Source organism: Bombus impatiens, unplaced genomic scaffold, assembly GCF_000188095.3.
Source record: "Bombus impatiens unplaced genomic scaffold, BIMP_2.2 scf_0151, whole genome shotgun sequence".
NCBI lineage: Eukaryota > Metazoa > Arthropoda > Insecta > Hymenoptera > Apidae > Bombus > Bombus impatiens.
This window is the reverse complement of record NT_176570.1, coordinates 862,171-881,361: the sequence shown is the minus strand read 5'-3', so window position 1 is coordinate 881,361 and position 19,191 is coordinate 862,171. Positions and strand designations below refer to the sequence as shown.

The 19,191-nt window shown below is 41.6% G+C and overlaps 1 long non-coding RNA gene across 1 annotated transcript; it reads right to left on the bottom strand.

The window, feature by feature from the left end:
* Positions 1-689: 689 nt before the first annotated feature.
* On the bottom strand, positions 690-3,752 carry LOC117151336. Its single transcript, XR_004461171.1, has 2 exons — positions 2,818-3,752; positions 690-1,045 (listed from the first exon to the last, which is right to left on the bottom strand). It is a non-coding gene; the product is annotated as an uncharacterized LOC117151336 (long non-coding RNA).
* Positions 3,753-19,191: the final 15,439 nt, after the last annotated feature.

The following is a 19,191-nucleotide window of genomic DNA, read 5'->3' as shown; positions in this document are numbered from 1 at the left end:
GATGATACTGGCCCCACCACGACAGGGCCTTGTAGTGCGCGTTAGCGACGTCACTAGGCCCCAAGAGTCTCGATTGGTCGGGGCGGGGCGTGCGCGAGGTAAACGAAGACAGGTGCACCGCGCTGGACAGAGATCGAATTGATTAAACAAAGACAGGAATATATAAAAAGAGAGGGTAAGAAGGAGGAGAGAGTAAGAGAGTCTTTTCAACTTTCTCCTCGTTCGATTCGGTTTGATCGTAGCCTATCTTCTCTCTTACTTGTTCGCCTCTCTTCCTCTCGCTCTTTATTCGCCAACGTTGCTCCTTCCTCCTTCGAATCTTTTCGTTTCTTCGGCTTCTTTGCCACGCAGCCTGTCCCTCTTCCTTTTACGTACCGATCTCCTCTTTTGCCCCTCTTCGCGTTCGATTGATCCTTCCTTTTCGTCTTTTTCGTTGTCGTCGTTGTCGTCGCAACAACGTTCTACCTTGTTACTCGCCTCTCCTTCTCTCCTCCAAAAGGTTCCCTCTCTCGCCTTCTCGGAGGGGGACTTTACGCTCCAAGAAAGTACCGCGCGTTGCGCCAAGATTCTCAATGACCGTGTCTTCTCTACCCCCGAGGCGGCAGCGTGTACATCTCGAGACGTAGGGTGGGCTGTGACCTTCACTTCTTCGTCAAGTTTCGCTCTTCTTTACAATTTTCGATGTTTCATTCTTATTTTCTTTTTTTCTTGATCTTACTTCTTCTTTCCTCATGCCGCTTGTTCCAGCTGGCTTGTACTTCGTCGCTTCGCCCGATTACCACTTTTGTCACATTCCTACGCCGTGTCGGCAGACTCCCGGGATCTTATTAAACGCGACGCTCCTCGATTCCCCGAATTCCTGGTGACGAACAACCTCTTCGATTCTTCGTCCATCTTCCGCCTGCAATCAAGCTTCTACTCGTGTGTCACGGTTATACAGATCGGATAGATCGTCGTTTCTGTTTTAATGAAGTTTGAAAACGTGTGTTGTTATTGTAGATGGAACGAATTCAAGGACGGTGTACACTTGGAACATACGATCGAACTGTGAAAGGAAGTGATCGATCTTCGGTTATAAGTGGCGCTACGGTTATCGGCTCTTCGGCACAGATAATCACGCCGCGAGCTGATCCACCTTGAATTGCGCGAGGTTATTCGCGTTTTTCTCCATTTTTCTTTTCCTTCTTTTTTCTTTCTTTTCGAGGAAAATCGTGAGGTTTGTTGATGGAGTTTGGAAAATGATCTTCGTAAAATCTTGGTCTTTTTAATGTAATGGAATGCTATTCGCGTTCTTGAAAAATTAAATGCAACTCTAGGAATTAATTTAAAGACATTTCCTGTTTCCTTTGCTTTCTTCGCACGTTATTGACCAGTGTGCTCACATATACAATAAATCGATTTATGCGATATTTATTAAAATGTACACTAAAAATAAAGTTATCGAAATCTATTAAGTGTAGAGTAGCTGGTCAAGAATAATTAAAAAGAAGTGTCCTATTAAAATATAATTCGAGATATTTAAGAAGCGACACTGATTTCAATCGGTTTATATTTTGTAAAAAGAACGGGGTAATTTTAGGAAGATCGAGAGAATAATGAAGTTCACAATAACGGATATTTGTAGGCTGTGTGAGTAACCGAACATCTGTCATGCATTCGTGCGTTACACAATGTAACACTTTCTTAAGACCAACTTTTCTTTCAAGTATTTCTAAAATATGCATACTCGCCGTAGTACCGACGCACGAAATTCCAACAATCACGGCAGGTATGATTCAATGACGTCTTTGTAAAATTAATATTTTTCTTAAACGTGCTGGTATCAAATAATAACATTTTTATCAATTTATTTTGTCAACAATAACCGTCACGTGTAAAACGTTAAAATTAAAACTTCAGATTTTCGTCTTTAAGACGCGTTCTTTCTTTGCTTGCGTTCATAAAATTTTACGGTTTTTTATATTATTTTATAAAAATGAAATAAATGAAATCACGATGAAGATTGCTACGAGAATAATACTATATAACAAACAATTTTTATGCAAGAACTATTTCTATTTCTAAAATGAAACTTTCTATATATTTATTCTTTAGGTATATAAATTATTACAATATGAAGGCTTCAAAATTTCGTGACTTTTAACGCGTGTACCGCGCTCGAGTCGATTGCCTGCCGTCTCTCGCCCGAGACATACACAGTGAACGTGTTAAACACCAAAAACAACGTCTCAAATGTGCATTAACATTTTAACTTCGAGCAACGATATGCATCCATACGTTGACAATAATTAGAGCTTCCTACGCATACGCTCGTACAGTCAGAAATCTCAAGATGATTATTGCATGTATCTGCTCCAAAATCGAAAAAGAAACGATGTACCAAACGTAAATAAAACGATAGAAACGAGTGTATATATATTCCAGAATATTTTGTCGTTACTTCATCGTGATTTAAAACGAGAAGATTATGATGTTCCGTATAAATAATTAAGGAACGAACAAAAATTTGAAGCGACAATTAATTATTATTGGTTAAAATAAATATAGGAAAATCTCCTTTCCTCGGAGTCACTGATAAATTAATCTACGTGAACTATGTAACTAGGAGAAAAATAAGAATACGTTGGCCGATTGTTAATGCGTCGATAATCACTGCTCCCAAATTGCCAACGAACAAACACTCGATTTATATCAATTGAAGAAAACAACAGCGGAAAATAGAAAACGGAGAAAGCGAAAAAAAAAATACCGGTGACTAAATATCGTGCAGGTATCGAATCTCGCGCTACGCAACGTGGAACAGCACGTACTATATACCTGATACGATCGCGACGATAACCGCACTCGAACGTGAAGAATTTTGTGACGAGAAACGCGAACCACGGGTGGAACGTCACCAGCCACAGCTATGAGCCAACTGATATGAAAGTCGAAGTCTAGCGAAGGACGAGGAGGAGAGGGACGAGCCACGGCCTACCAAAGTGTTCGGTTTACTGATAATAAACATCTTTTGTGAATAACTGGCCGCCCCACCAAAGTCGTTCCAGCGGCAATCTATCATTGACATACCCGAATTTACACGGTATATACAAAATCCTTGGAATCGTCAATAATAACAGGGAATTTACGTCGTCTACCAGGAAAATACTTCCCTTCCCTTCCTTTGGGAAATGAGACAGAGATAATCGAGATAGTTGTATTTGGATACGCCTGGGCTAGAACTTTTCTCTCGTTATTCTTATGTAATGATTGTATTAATACTAGAAATAGCAGATTAATGAAACTGATCTGATATCAAATTTCTCGTTTCTGCAACTACTGGATACGCAAATGTTTTTAGTAACGTTAATTTTTGTTTAGTTATTAACGATCGGTAATTTTAACGTTACATGAATCAGAGAGATTTTTTGAAGTAGCTCGAAGAAGGGATATATTTTAGTAGTACGATGATGTTTGAGTCGTTTAGTTTGGACTGGAACAGATGAGGATTTGAGGGACCTAAAAATCGCTGTTTTGGGGAAAAATTGTGCGAGAAGAGAAAATGAAAATTTCGTAAGAATTAAATAGAAAGTAACAGCCTATTATATAGTTATAAATTAGGAAATAATTAAGTTTCTATATGAGAAATTCATCCATGTAAAACCTTACGACACCAGATAAGCGATTAAAAATTTTTCTTTCGAAAATATGTAGTTATACAACTATGATTTATCGTGAACCGATTTTGAAAAATTTGTCACAATGCGATGAATATTAAAGAATAATAGTTTCTCTGATAACGCAAGCGCCAAAAGGAATTATATTCTGTAGAACGTGTACTATTCGAAGAAGAATATGAGAGGAAATTTTCAAACAGAAAGAATCTTCTTTAGAAGTCAGTGAACGATATAGTCAATTGCTCTTAGACTTTACAGCATGTAGCTACACATGTCGGACAAAATTTTTAACATTTCTGCGTACGAGGCTTTCTATCGAATTGTACGAATTCTTCGCATTACCGATATGTTGCTCGAGCTACTGAAAATAACGATATTTGCAGCTTTATTTCTCAATATGGAATGAGGATACAGATTTTGCTTCGTATAACTTTCACTCAATTTTTTTCGAAACTCGAACCACGCTCAGAACTCAGAAAGAGTACGTTAAATAACTTCGAGACAATGCTATGTAAATGCAATTAAAAAATCCTTCTGTCGAAAAATCACCCTATAAACTAGAAACGTGACCAGACAACAGAATCTTCATACGGTATGTTTTCCAGAAACTAAAACATTCATAAGCATCGAGAAACAACCTGAAAAGATCCTCTAACAATAGTAACAACACCAGCAACTGTTGGAGCAAGCAAAGGCGAAGACAACAGACGGACCAGAGATTAGTGTGGCTGACCTGCGTAGATAAAGACGGTGTTCGTCAAACAAACCCCTTCGACGAACCGCGTAACCAAGAACCCATCAAACTCACAAACACGCTTTCGTGTCGAAGAATCGGCAGACACGCTTGTATTAATAGGATTCGCCTGGAAAGCATGAGAATGAATCGGCATGAATGACCTATGGAAAAGCAATATGTAGTCGGCGTTATGACGTGTAGGCATATGTACAACGAATCGTAGGGAGAGACACGAGGGGGTAGAATTACGGCCGAATGAAAGCATAAACGTCGCTCGTTAACGAAGCCGATGCCAGAATCGCTGAAACCCGCCGGCAATAAAAGGTAACGAGTATTCGCGATAGTTGTAAACATCCGTGGAACGCTACTCCGGAACATTTCATAATCCTGTTACGAGGCACTTTGACTTTTGTGGCGGCTACAGTGGCGGAAATAAAAGTGCGCTATCAAGACGCGAGTAACACCAACGCTCTGTTGCCGCGCATTCCAAAGACGCGTTGTATTTGAATTTCGCGGCATTATTTCGTTCCGCGGTCACTATTGAACGCTAGTTGAACGCTAGATAAGAGAACGAATTGTTCCTTTATCGGGACTATTCTGTCTGGAAGAGGACTTAACCTTTGGTTTACAAAATTTTAAATTAAATTAGAAGACGCCTTATATTCGAATTTCACGGGATTATTTCGATCCACGATTACTATGCAATTGTATGCCAGACGAGATAAAATCATTGTTTGAAATCTCTTTCTCGATATTGGAACTAACCCTCAGTTTGCATCATTGGGTTGTAGCCAATCTGCAAGAATTTCAATTAAGTTAGAAAACGTTTCGTTATAATGCACTACGTTTGAAATTCGCGGGATAATTTCGATCCGCCATTACCATCGAACGCTAAATGCAATTATTTGAATTACTGTTTGGATAATTTCTTATTTGAAATCCCCTTTCGTATATGGAGTTAACCATCAGTTAGCATCATTGGGTTACGCAAAAGATGGTGATTTAAATTATTACGCGGATCGCTTTTTCAATTGGAATTTCCTTTTTGATCGTTGGGTCATAGGTAATTTATAAGAATCAATATTAAATTAGAAAACTCTATTTCAAGTTTGCAGAATAATTGTCATATACTAAACTACTAAGCCATTAGTCTATTCGAGCTATTTTCTCAATTGTAAACTCTCTCTTGACACGGCTAAAATTACTTTAAGCCAATAAGGATCGACATTGCGTACAACAATTGCTCAATGAATGAACATAGTGTCTAACAAAATCTAGAAGAAGCCAAAGATCAAAAAGTAACCGCAACTGAATCCACAAACTCCACGATCATCCTCAATGAAACAAAAGAAGAAAGACGAGAGGAAAAAAAAAAATTCCATGTGACGACACCATCGCGAGCTATCCGGGTCCCGGGTGTCCCTTTTACAAAGTAACACGATCCACGGAGGAAGCTGCGCCAGCTCGAAGAAGGTAACACCGGTTCGGACCTCTGTCCGTAGTGGCCCTTTCGCGTAATGGACGGCTCAAATATTTATCATCGGCCGCGTAATTTAAGGTGCGTTTAGCAAACGGAAGACGACGCGAAGGGAAAACAAACAAGTCTCAGGGGCGGTGTAAGGATCGGCAGCGAGGTGGAGAATGGGTACGTAAAAGGGTAGGGCGGGCGAGTTAAAGGGTGATCCAAGGAGGTGGAGGTGGAGGAGGAGGATGAAGACAGAGGAAAAGAGGTAGTGGTAGGATAAGGTCTACAAGAGGAGAGGGGGCCAGCAAGGTAGAGAGAGAAAGAGAGCGAGAGTAGAAACGACAGTGTAAGAGCAAGACGAAGGGGAAAACGACAGAGGTAGAAAGAGTAGCTCAAAGGGACCGCCGCGGGCCCCAGAGGGCTCTGTGAGAAGGCACAAACCCCAATAATAGCACCAGAATTTATATACCTGCACGAACTCGGTGGAACGGTCCCGGGGCTGCGGGTCCACGGACCCAGGGACGGCTTGTTGCAATAGCCGAACAGAGGGCCCATTCTTCCACGATTCATTTCCTTCTTCGACCGCGTTTAACCTCGATTTACTCCCTCTCTGTTAGCTCAAACGGTTTACCAACAGCATGGATCGATTTCCCATTCACGCGCGGTCACTGAACTATTTGACACCTAAGCGTGGCGCGTGATCTTCGTGAATGTAACTTGTAACAAGTTGGAGAACCTTGATCGAAGATGACAAACATAATGAATCTCGGTTGGGGACTTAAGCTCGGATAACCGAAACCTCCAAGGTAGAGGCGAGGTAGATCGACCGATCACGACAAGGAACTTCACGTGTATACACCTTAGGACTGACCGGCCCTGGACCCCATCAGCGGCGGTCTAGCATCCTCTACAGAGGGAAGAAGAACCCGGCAAGGGGCTCACGGTGCGAGCAAGAGGAACGAACTTAGATGGATGAAGAAGGATGGTGAATGTGTAAGCAGAAGAGAGATGGGATGAGAGTAGAAGCAGCAATTCGTGGCGGGCTGGAGAGCGAACCATCCATCACCGAGGGCTCAAAGCCGTATCTTCTGGTGACCGGTGCCCGCCGTGACCGGTGCTGGATGCCAAAGCACGGCCAAATATTGTGAAAGGTCCAGAAAAGGCAGGAACGTGAAATAAATTTGCTCTGCCAGCAGGGTAAGGAACGAGGAGAGTCGAGGTAGCGAGATAAATAAGGATGGAAAGCGGCGAAGAGGGGCGACGAGATGGAAGGAGGGAGAAAGGTAGAAGGATGATACTCTTCTGGGTAGCTCGAAAGGTTGCGCCTTGTACTTGTGCGTGTCGAGATGGAGAGAGGAAGAAGGCTCTTTAACCACTGTCGGCTCTTTGAACCTTCTTCGTCTCTTTCTTTCTTCAACCATCTCTTCGTTCTTCCTTTGACAAGCTCGACTACATTTCTCCTTTCCACGAGTTCCACGCTTCTTCCTCGTGTGCACACGCACACGTACAGACGGGAAACTGGCCGAGCGGATCCAGGAACACAGAACAGCGCCATTTACATTTTACACGCGAAAATACGCTTTACGGGCCGGGGCCAATCATCGCGCCCCATCCTGACAGTTTATCCGCGTCACGCGCGCACGCTGCCCTCGCGATCCAGACGAACAAGAGCTCGTACCGTGCGAATCGCCACGGGGAACGCATCTGTTCGCGCGTTTCGATGATAGATCGCGGCTCGATCGAATATATTGTTCATTCTTAGCTTGTTAAGAAATTGAAAGGATGCTGCAACAAGAAGGCACGTTCACTTTCCTATGATTAGAATAAATTAATAAAAAACAGCTAAAACATTAACCGAAATTAAATCACTTTTACAAACGTGTTATAAGTTCATAGTCGACTAATCTTCGTAACGACAGACTTTTACACTATATTTTTAATATAAAAACCTATACCTTTCTTTTTACTCCGATAGATACAATCTAAATATTGAAGTTGCATCATTGTTTTTTCGAAATAGATTTGTTTCGAATTTATAGGTTTTTATGGATATTGTGATGGGAAGAAGGTGATGTGTGGAATGTGAAAGGTGAACGAAAGGGAATGCGTATGCGTGGAATTGTGTTAATGACAAGGAAATCTCAGATGATGTATACTGATGGAATGAGACAAGATGGAAAAATTGCAGCCTGATTGTGGAAAGTTAAATCAAAATATGAAATAGTAATAGTACGTTAGAATGATGAGTAATAATATTGAATTACTATTTGTTTACTCTTGGTTTGTATTATAGGTGAATATGATAATTGGAATATGACTATAAATGAAAGATAAATTATGAATGAAACAAAATGTAATAAAACATAGAGAAAAAGAATTTGAGTATTAGAAAAATAACTGGATATTCCTTACTTGCACACAAATAGAAGTGAAGATTTTCCATTTGGTTCAGGTATTATACAATATTCAATTTGAAAAAAAAATTAACATAACATGAGCCTTATGTCCAATAAGTATTAAGTTATTGAATCTAATTTCTTCGCCAGTGGAATAGATGTTGTTTAGCAGAATCTTTCTTAATGGTTTTATTATTTCCTCGTATCTTCCATACGATTGTTCTCTCCTAAATACATTACATCTGTTCACAATAATCTACAAATAGAGAATTCACTCAGAACCAAAAAAAAACTAAATTCTAACCAGTAAGAAAATAATACATACATGGCCAACGAAGAATCCAAAAGCCATTTATAAAATCAAATCGATTCGGTGTACTGCCTACGGATCAATTTTGCACGTATACTCCCGCTTCGCTACTTTGTCGAAGGGATATCGCGTAGATAAAGGGACAGAGCAAAGCGCGATCTTTCATCCTCGGAATCACATTTTACGATCCCTGCGCCTTCTCGTTCCTCTTTCGGCCTATTGATGCTTGTTAACGTAGCAGCACCTTGGCCATGCTCTCGAGCCCATAATCTCCGCGAACGCCACGGATCCTCTCTCGTCGCTGGATTAATAATCCGAGAAGTTCCGAGGGGAGTGAAAAAGCAAGACGGCGCAGAGCTTGGATTGGAACCTAAGGAGAGACATAGGAGACATAAAAAGACAAACAGAGATAAAAAACTGGCAGAGGGAGCCGTGCTCCCTCACGGAAAAGTAAAAAGACAGAGGCAGGTTACAGAGACAAGAAAGAGACAACTAGCAAGAAGGATAAAAGAGGAAAGAAAGGTGGAAGGGTACAGAGATCGTAGCTCGTAAGTTAGCACGTGGTCGAGTCGAGCCGTGCGAAGGAAACCGAGAAGCGGGAAAGGAGAGGTGGAACGAGTCGAGTGGGCTTACCACCTCATCTCCTTTCTTTGCCCACTGACGTAGATAAAATTCTACATGGCTCTTGTGAACGTGACACGAGGAACCGTTTCTCGCGACGAATAGCAATAATGGAGACGCATGGCCCCTTTCAAGCGTAGCTCTTTTACGTAGATCACCACATTAGACCTGAAAAATATTCCACGGAAGAAGTGAAACATGAAAAACAACAAAAGGGCTACCGAATGGGATCCCTTTTCTACTAATAGAAAACAGATTCGATAAATCCTTTGAGAGTCAACTTCTATTGACGCGACACAATGGAAAAGTATACAATAACTCCATGATCGTATACAAATTGGCCCGGCCGTTTGGATTCCCAGGCTGACTGTCCCGTTTCATGGTTGGTAACGAGGAGGCCACCTAATTAGAATTCCATTTCGCGGTCCTGTCGGCGGCAATATCGCGCGATCTACACGATCCTTCGTTACTTACGCCACTGTCAGCACCTCCACCCTCCTTCAGTGTTCGTCTTCGGGGCCACCTCATCTTCGCGGCCCGGACGGAGCCAAGAGACAGCGTGGACCATGTGTAGCAGCGTCGCAGTCGAAGGAGAAGGTGGGGGCGAACCCCGCGATCCGCCAGGAGAGAAAGGACGACGAGCACGTAGCCGTGTCTCGGAGCAGCGAAGAGCAGCAGTCGGCTGGGAAGGAGAGCGAAGTTGAGCAAGAAGTTCTCGCAGTGGAACAAGCAAGAATTCCATGGTGGAAAGAGAGGAGAGACGTGCAAGCAGCGAGAAAACGAGAAAAACGCGGTGAATCCGTAGAAAAAGAGAAAAAAGAGTGCGCACAAGAAACAAAAGAAGAAAAAAAAAAGAGGGACGACGCGAGGAGTAAGAAAAAAAATGGAATGCGGGAAAGACAGAGAAGGAGGAAGGTGAAACCGAGAGAGAGGAGCGAGAAAAAGGACGCGACGAGAGCGTAACGGAGAGGGAAGAGCCAGTAAGGAAGAATAGGAAGAGCGAAGAAGCGAACGTAAGACCACACAGGACGCGGCACGCGCGCGCTCTACCGGGTGGGCCAGCACACGTCGGCTTCGGGCGTCCTCGTGCTAAATCGGCCCAGCTCGTGCGTCCTCGGCTGGGCCCGGTGGTCGAGTCCAGCCGAGGCCACACAGATCGCGCACGCGCGAACGCTTCCTGGGTGGCATTCGCCTGCCGGCCGGCAGGCCGAGCATAAGGTACTTCTTCTCTCCGTTCCACTGTGGGCCGTACAACCTGTTAGTGTCGTGCCATCCACGCATTATGCCCCTCGTTCTTTCCTCGTCTTTCACGGCTACTCTGTCGCTACCTGTCTCACTTTCTCTATCTCCTTTACGCTACTCGGTCTTTCTCTTCCCTGCCAACGAGAGAGGCCTCGAGGCTCCTCCTGCCTCGGGTACCTCCGGCATCACGAGCTTCTAATAAGATTCCAATTTGTCAATTAGGGGGAGGACGGGATCCGGGCGCATCTTCTCTTCTTCTCCTTCACCGCCACCTTCTCCCTGTCGTCTCTTTCTCTCCGCGTTAGCACCTGCCTCGCATTAACGACGTGCAACTGCGACACTTGAGTGGCTGCCGTACGCGACGTAATCTCTGGCCGATCTTCCTGCGCGATTTAAACCAGCACCGTTCCGCGCTTCGAGATAGATACTCTCCATACACCGCTGCCATTTTTTTCTTTCCTCCTTTTTCTATTGTTTCTAAGGATGTTTCAAATTGTTTAAGACCAATTACTTTAAGATTGTTTTTAAAAAGAAACCTTATTCGTATTTTATCTTATGTTTGTCTAGTTTTCTTTTATTAACAATAAGGAGACAAACGTTTCTCACCAATATGACGAGCCGTGTAGCGCATCATTCCGCGCGTCAGTTTCATCAGCGCGATTACATCGCGTGTACGAAGTTCTTACGCACACGTCAACGTAATGAGCTTCGCCGCTACGAGCTGCATTCTCGTGACGCGAGCCACCCGCTGGGTCTTCTCGCTCGAGATCGTGCTGGAAACCGAGAACGATTTCGGAGAAAATAATCGTCAGATTTCTCAGTAACATTCCCCTCGTAATTCGAAGATCTTCGAACTTTGTGACTCGGTACTTCTTTACGTTATTGAAATTTAAAGGCATGTTCTAGATTCAGGCATCGAAATGGTACTTTTTGATAATTAAACATTCACAAATTACATATTACCAGTGTCTATAACTGTTTCTTAGCATAGCAGTAGCAAGTCTAGTGAAAAAATAAAACAGACGAAACAGAATAGCAACAACATAAGGCAACAAACAATATCTATCTATATATATTATAATATATATAGATGACTATAATCAAGCTATGATGACATATGATCATGATCCCAATTCGGCAAAAGTCTCCACTAATCTCATCTCCACAAATCTCAAAAACGGAAAATCTAAAACCCATCAACCCGACGATTTTACTATCTCTCTTGTTAAATATCAGCCTTACTATCTCCTATCTCACAATTGTCCGCTTCCCTTCTATTTTATCGGTGATCTTATTTGCTCGAGAGTTTCGAGCTTCTGAAAACCAAGTGTTATAATACATGTTCAAACCGTTTACCTATATGTCGATGGCAAGGGCGCGTAGGTAACGATAACGGATCCTATTTCGAGATTCGAAGAGACTCACATCGGAGTGATCCACGTAGCGGAGGCATTTGTCCTGGCAGGACCGTAGCCGTGGGGCCGGGCGCCCGATGTATAGCAGCTCCCACGTATGTTCGGTGACGCGGATGCCCCTCCCGGTCCGCAAGGCGGACTATAAAATTTCATTTCTGCCGGGCGAATGTCTTCGAATTAGCAATAAAGCAGTGATTCTCTTCCCCTCGCGACGGACAACGAGGCCGTGCCGCGGCGTTGGCTTCTTCTCGTTTTTTGTTTACTCACCAGCGAACTGGTTTTGCGGTATACACGCTCGGTTCCTACCCCCTCGCCCCGGCCTCGCTGCTTGGTCCACCTCTTCAGCGTCCTCATCCTCGTCCCCTGGGCCGTCTGACGAAGCAGGGAGGAGGGTACGGCTATTTCGGGGTACGCAAATACGCGGAGTGCGTGTGCGAGGGATGCTCACCGGTGAGCACCCACGGTGAGAACCCAGCAGCACTGTCATCGACAAAAATCATTTGCAGAGACGTCCACATCCGAGAACCGGGTGGATTTTTGCCGATAGAGGAGCTGGCGTGTGGAGTCCTGCATCCAGTCCTACGTGGAGAACGTCCAGCGATCTTTAAGGACACGTAGAAACATATGGTTGAAAGTCCAATTCGCGACGAAGCCCGTCGCACGCCAACCTTACCGACTCCCTCTGGATTCTTCCCGGAGGGAATATAGGCGGCACAACTGTTTTAAAAGCACGCGTACGTGTGCGTGTATCCGTGAGGTATTGTGTCGCGGTATGGTGTTCGCGGGTACCGGACTCCTCGACGATGTGAACGTGACTTACGTCTTGCTCGCTGAAACACGCGTTTCTGACAGGATCAAGGAAACTTCTGGTAACTAGAAGTGGGAATGAAAATTACTTTGGAGTATATTGAACGCTTTAAAAAGGACGAATATAAATTTGGTGAACGTGGCTTATGTCTTACTCACTGGAGTACGCTTCTTTGACAGCACGAAGGGAATTTCAGGTATCTGGAAATAGGAAGGAGAATTAGTTTAGAATATACAGGATGTTTTCTAAAAAATGTACAAAGATTTGGATATCAGATTTATATGTCGAGAAATAATACAATACAAAAAAATAGAATAGAATAGAAATAATCTACAATACAAAAGCAGGTGTTACAAATATCCTTCTTTTATTCCTTGTACTTCAAAGCATATCTAAATTCAAAATTTCTCTTCGACTCGACAAATTACGCGATTCTGGTCGCAACCAGGTACCCAGAGACACGTGCAATGCAGTCAAGTTGCACTTTACATAGTTGCAGATCCTTATGCACATTATACGCATTATATACTATATGATCTAGGTCCGTGCGCGCAGAGACAAAGGAATGCTTCCTCCCTCCGTCCTCCGGCGTCCTTCCACCTACCGATCTACCTCGGTACCCCGTTCGAAGGGGGTACAAGGAGCTACGAAGGACGACGCGAGGCAAGGCAAGGGAGACACGGTAGAAGAAGAAGGGTATGGGAGGAGAAGAGGCACGCGGGAAGAAAGAAGAATAAGAGGAGCGAACCAGAGGAGGAATAGGCCATTCCACTTATACGCTGCTCGGATTCAATTAACTCTCCACCTTCTTCCCTCCTTCTTCATCTCATCGCGCTGCCCGGCGTGCCTCTGCGCCCTGCCTTATACAGGGTGTTCGTCTGCACGCGCACGTATCACCGTGACCCTTGTCAAAAATGTTCATTGCACAACCTGGACACACCTTTGTCTCATCCGAAGTGTTCCGGTGACATCGTTGACGAAACTTCGTGTCCTGAACTTGACGAGGAGAATGCTGCGAATGTTTGATGAAGGGATGCAGGAACTTTCTAGAAACTGGTCAACGACGTGGAATGTTAGTAGTATTTTAGATTTTCAAGGATATGTATTTCTTTGGAGACTTTAGTAGCTTTTAATTGTTAATATCTGTATCCTTTGAAGTAATGAAATTTTTGGAATATGTGATTACATATTTGAAAGTATAAGTTTATTTTATATAATATAAGTATATTTAAATATGTAAGGGAATAGTGAAAAAGGTAGAATTTGTGCATTTTTTACAGAATACTTCAAAGCAAATTACAAGTTGAATATTTAATTGTTCCTCGTAGATTTGAATAAGTAATTTTCTGAAGAAATCATATAAGAATTAGCAGCTACTTGCTTTCAATCCTATAAAAATTAATGAATATAGCATGATATTAAAAAGGTCAATATTTTCTTATCAATATAAGAGTCAATGTATAATAGTCACCTTAACTTCAATGATGCGATCCCAATTAATTTTTCATGCATAATACGAGTAATTTTCCTATGTATTGATAGCAATAATAGCTAATAATACTCGCTATAATCAATAATATTTCCTGACGAAGGTTTCACGGAAGTATGAGCAGAGCGATCGCCACTCGACAAGAGCAAGGATGAAGACTCAGGATACGGTAGTGCGACGTCAACGGTCAGAGAAATGGATATTCCCGACAATGAATCGGTGTTGAATTTCTGAACGTCGTTTAACTGGACGTTATCCTTTCGCATAATCAAGCGCGTGCATGTCGTTGGCGATACCGATACGCACGCTGACCGATTATCGTGCTATAAAGCACGCAGTTCAGACGCCTAGTTTGACTTACGATCGTAATAATAATAATGAGCTGCTTTATTGCCACTATATAACATCCAACCGTCACGACGACAAGTTGTTGTCAATTCTGATGTCATTGCATGGCGGGTAACCATGCATGAGATAAAGAGACTGTTATTTAAAATGTCCCAGCTGCCTATCACGATACAGCCACACATTAAACGAGTAATTAATGTATTAAGAATCAAACAGTTGCTGCTGTGTGATCGAGTTCTATGGATGTGTTTCATGTATCTTATCTTAATTGTTTCAATAAAATAATGTGTTAAAGACGTTTTCTTTAAATACAATTTGTTCCTTATCGTTATTAGTTTCGTGTGTATCTACTCATTCATCATTGTTTAAGTAATGTAAAATTTATCAATTGTTTTGTTTTCTTTTGGCTTGTTTCACATTCTTTCTTTCTGTAGAATAAAGCGTGTAGATTTGTTGGAAACTAGGAATGGAGATTCGCTAAAAAAAATTATAAATGGCATACAAAAAGGCTTATGTATTCAGTAAAAATTAAATTTTTTGTCGATTCATTCCTGAAAAGAATCCGGTGGGAAAATTATGCCGGGGGACAGACGAGCTTCGATCATTCGCGATGATCCAAAACCTCGTGGGCTTAAACATCATCCTCTCCTCGTGTGTTCGTTTGGCTTGAAATCACTTGTCCCGTGCTTCGTGAAGATTCACCCTAAGGGTCGATTCACAGAGTCTCTGTAACATCTTGTTAGAGCTTCCTCGTTCAATCTTGTACAACGTATAAACCTAAATGTACTCCAATCAACACATTTAAATAGCATTTTACCTTACAAAGAAACCTGATACAAACGAATCTGCAACTTGTTTCAAATAAATTATTTTATACATATACACGTGTTTCAACACGTTTGACGTAATCTCGATCCATCGATCTAGTTCGTTCTTGCAAGCAATGCGATCGAGGCCCAGGTTCCTTATCGTAATCACTTTTTTTTTCTTCGTTCTGCAGCGAAGAATCACGTTACGTTCGACCAACCCGGTGCATCGATGCCGCTTTATCGGCGAGGAATAACGCAGTAGTCGATCCTTGCCTAATAAACAGAAGAAGTGAACGCATTCGAGGGTGCAGCTATCGCTTGTTGCCACTAATATATCATATGTACCCATAAATGTTCGCGCGGCTCGGAACACTGAATAATGCTATATCCAATTTCCTTTACAGGGCATTTGAGTTAATGGAACGATAAATTCCCAGGACGAATGCCTGAAATTCTATTACCTTCGGATACCTTGTCAGTCTTCGACGCAAACACTCCTCCGAAACCTGTACATATATATCCGTGTAAAAGTACTTGTACGTGCATTTAGATTCTTTAGAGTGCATTTAGGTTCTTAGTTCTTCGTTAAGCGGATCAGAAGATTTCGTATATACGTTACCAGGCCAAACCAGGTGTCTCTATGAAATCATAAATTCGACGATTGTCGGCGGCATCGGAGGCAGGAGTCTCTCTGTGGCGGTCTTGTCGCGCTTGTCGGGAGATGAGAACGGTGCCTTAAGGCTCGCAACCTCTCCTCGAGACGAGATCTCTCTCCTCTCTCTCTCTTTGGTTTCCCACGAGAACCACCGCCGCCGCCGCCTTCTGGAATGTCGCTCTCCCCTTCTCCTTCTGTTCTGCTCCTCCACCGTCTCCTCCTCCTTCACCTCCTCCGATACGACCGCCACCACCTCCTCCTCTTACGTTGCCCCAACGTTCCTCCTCGAGCCACCATGTCCTCTCTCTCCTTCTATCGTGTCGCTTACAACCCCGGCTCTTCCCATTCTATCTCTTTTACTTCTCTCTTCCTCCTCGTCTTTCCTTCCTTTCTCCCTTTTCGACTCTCCCTCGCTCTCTCCCTTGATTCCCTCTTGAGATTTAACGGGGTGCATCGTGGTACACGCTATATCTGCCGATGCGACTCGTGATTAGGAGTGCATATGGGAAAAGAAGAACCTGCGAAGTTAAGGGGCCGTGTTTAAAATATTGGCGCGTTGATCGTGGTCTAAGCATTGTAGTCGTTCCTCCTCTGTTTCTTTTTTTTCCGCCGCTGATCCCTCACCACGCATGGGAATTGCTAAAACAAACTATCGTTGCAACACTCGGTTTAGTTTGAAAATTTGGTTTATTTCGTTTATTTGCTAACACGGAAGAATTATTCTAAATACATATACAGTTTGAATTCTGTGTTTCTCCATTAGAAATGAAAATTTAGGATATTAAATAAATACTAAAAATAAATAATAATAATTGAGAAAAAAGCAATAGAAGGGAAAGCGTTGTAATTGAACCGATAATTCCGAAAGTGTGACTCCAGTAAATGTCATGGTCGATGTTAGATTTCATTTATCCCTTCCATTCCTCTCCACTTCGCCAAATTTATTGATCCATAAACAAGAAACTACGCGTGAATCGCGAGAGAGTTAAACGTTGAGTAAGATACGCACAATGGTTTACGACCGTGAATTCTTTATAGCTCGCTGATTATATAACTTTACGCGACAAAGACCTTTTGGTCCATTGTGACATTATCTTGTTACTATCATTCATCTATAAACGTTCGTGCTTGCTGTGTTGCCGTGTATTTATTGCACTAGGTGCAACATTAGGATTCCCCGTAGCAGGTTTATACCATGTGAATCCACTGACCAAGAGCTTCAATTCTTAAAACCTTTCATTCTCCTTTCATCTCTCAATGAAACATACACACACAAGTATATAAGTATATAAGTTTATGTGATAAATTCAATATGAGAGTTAAATACTTACTGATCATATTAATTAGATATTATAACTTAGATATATATAATTATAAAAGTATATTTATAAAAGCATCTCTATAAAAGCATAAAAATATATTTATTAGTAAAGTACGTTAAGATAAGTTCGCCAAAGCTTAAAAAATGTTAACAACAATTTTATATGTATTTCTTATCTACTTTTCAAGGCGAATATTTATTAATAATCATGAACAAAATAAATATGGTGAAGGAAACAGTAAAAAATAATTAATATATTAAATAATAAATTATACCTATAATAAATCTAACAATAAACTAAATAATAAGAAAATATTCCTAACTCATATAAAGAATGATGGAAAGATCTAAATTAATAAAAGTATTATCAGTGTATGTTAAAACGTAACAAGAATGATGCGTCATCGATGCGACCATCGCGATTCCATTTAACAAAGAACAATGTAACCACTTAACCTGTTTTTTGGCTTCGGGTTCTCTTTTCCCTTCAAAGTGTTAAATTTGTATTTAATTAATTCCCAGCAAATTGGTACCACGAACAATGTTTCATTTTACGCTCCGTTGGCTTACCACTTCGGCAGGATGTTTTGCGTGATACCAATCTTCTCCTTTTGCTTTGTAATTTCATCGTTGTTTGACGCCATTGAGATCGAATCGATATTGATGGAAACAATCGGCCATCCATGGTGGATTATTCTTTTAAAAGCAACAATTTCGATCTAATTGATGTTTATGCCTAACCTCGAAAAATATTGTTCAAGGCAGCGTCTGCAATATCCCCATTGTGTTTCGGTATTCTTTCTCGAACTGGCGCAGAATGTCTCTTATTACACGTTTCGCTAATAATAATGGTGGTTTACACTTTGCTACCCATGTTTGTACCACACACCCGTAATAAGATGGTCGCCCGTTGCTGATTGCACGAAGGTGTGCGTCGATTACGTGCACAACGGGTGACACCTTTCGAAATTTACGATTTAAAATCCCTGCGACTTCTGGCTGACTGTAAAAAATATATGGTTCAGAATATTCCATTAGGTTAATCTAAAATTGAATATAATCAAGCTTTTTCAGGCTTTCTAAATAATTTTTAATATTAGGAAATTTATATTGCTTTAGTGACAAAATTCAAAACTTTGGAAATCGGTACTTTTATTACATTTTCATTAAACAGTCGCAGATCTTAAAAATCCTTTTCGTAAGTAACTTATTTCGTTAAAAATGCGTGTTGTATCTTTATTCTTTAATAACCTTTTATCGATATAATGAATACACGCCATTAATAGTCATTAGCAAAACGATAATCTACGATTCCATAATTAATAGATTTAAAAATCTCCTCCATAAGGAGCGCTCTGGACTATACTAAGGAAAAATGTGATGTACCGTTTACCTTAAAGTGTGTCACCCGATGTGTAGTGTGTTGTCCGAGTTAGCCCAGACGTAATACGAGATTGACCATATGAGGTGGCCACTTATGATGCCGGATATATACCATGTCCACTAACACCGACCAGAAAGCACTAACACACGATCCTCGCTGCCATCGCTATCACGGCTTATCAAATTTAAGCCTAACGAGAGCGAGAAAACAGGTAGGCCAACGCCTGCTTCTTTTTCTCATCTTCTCCTTTCTCTTATTTGTCTTTGACACTATGGTCGATCTAGTCTAACAACTAATGACCAACGATCAGTGATGTGACAGATCGATTACTTCAATGGCGATGTTAACATAATCGATAAAAATGTTTTTATCTTTATTTCAAGATGAATGATGTGAATTTTTGATGTATTGTTACATTAGTAGCTCCTAATTCCTGTTAGTACTTGTAAAATTCTTATTTTTGTTTTCATTCTGATATACTTATATTACCTAAAATCGATGATTGTATCGATAGTGAAATTTAAATTGACAATTAA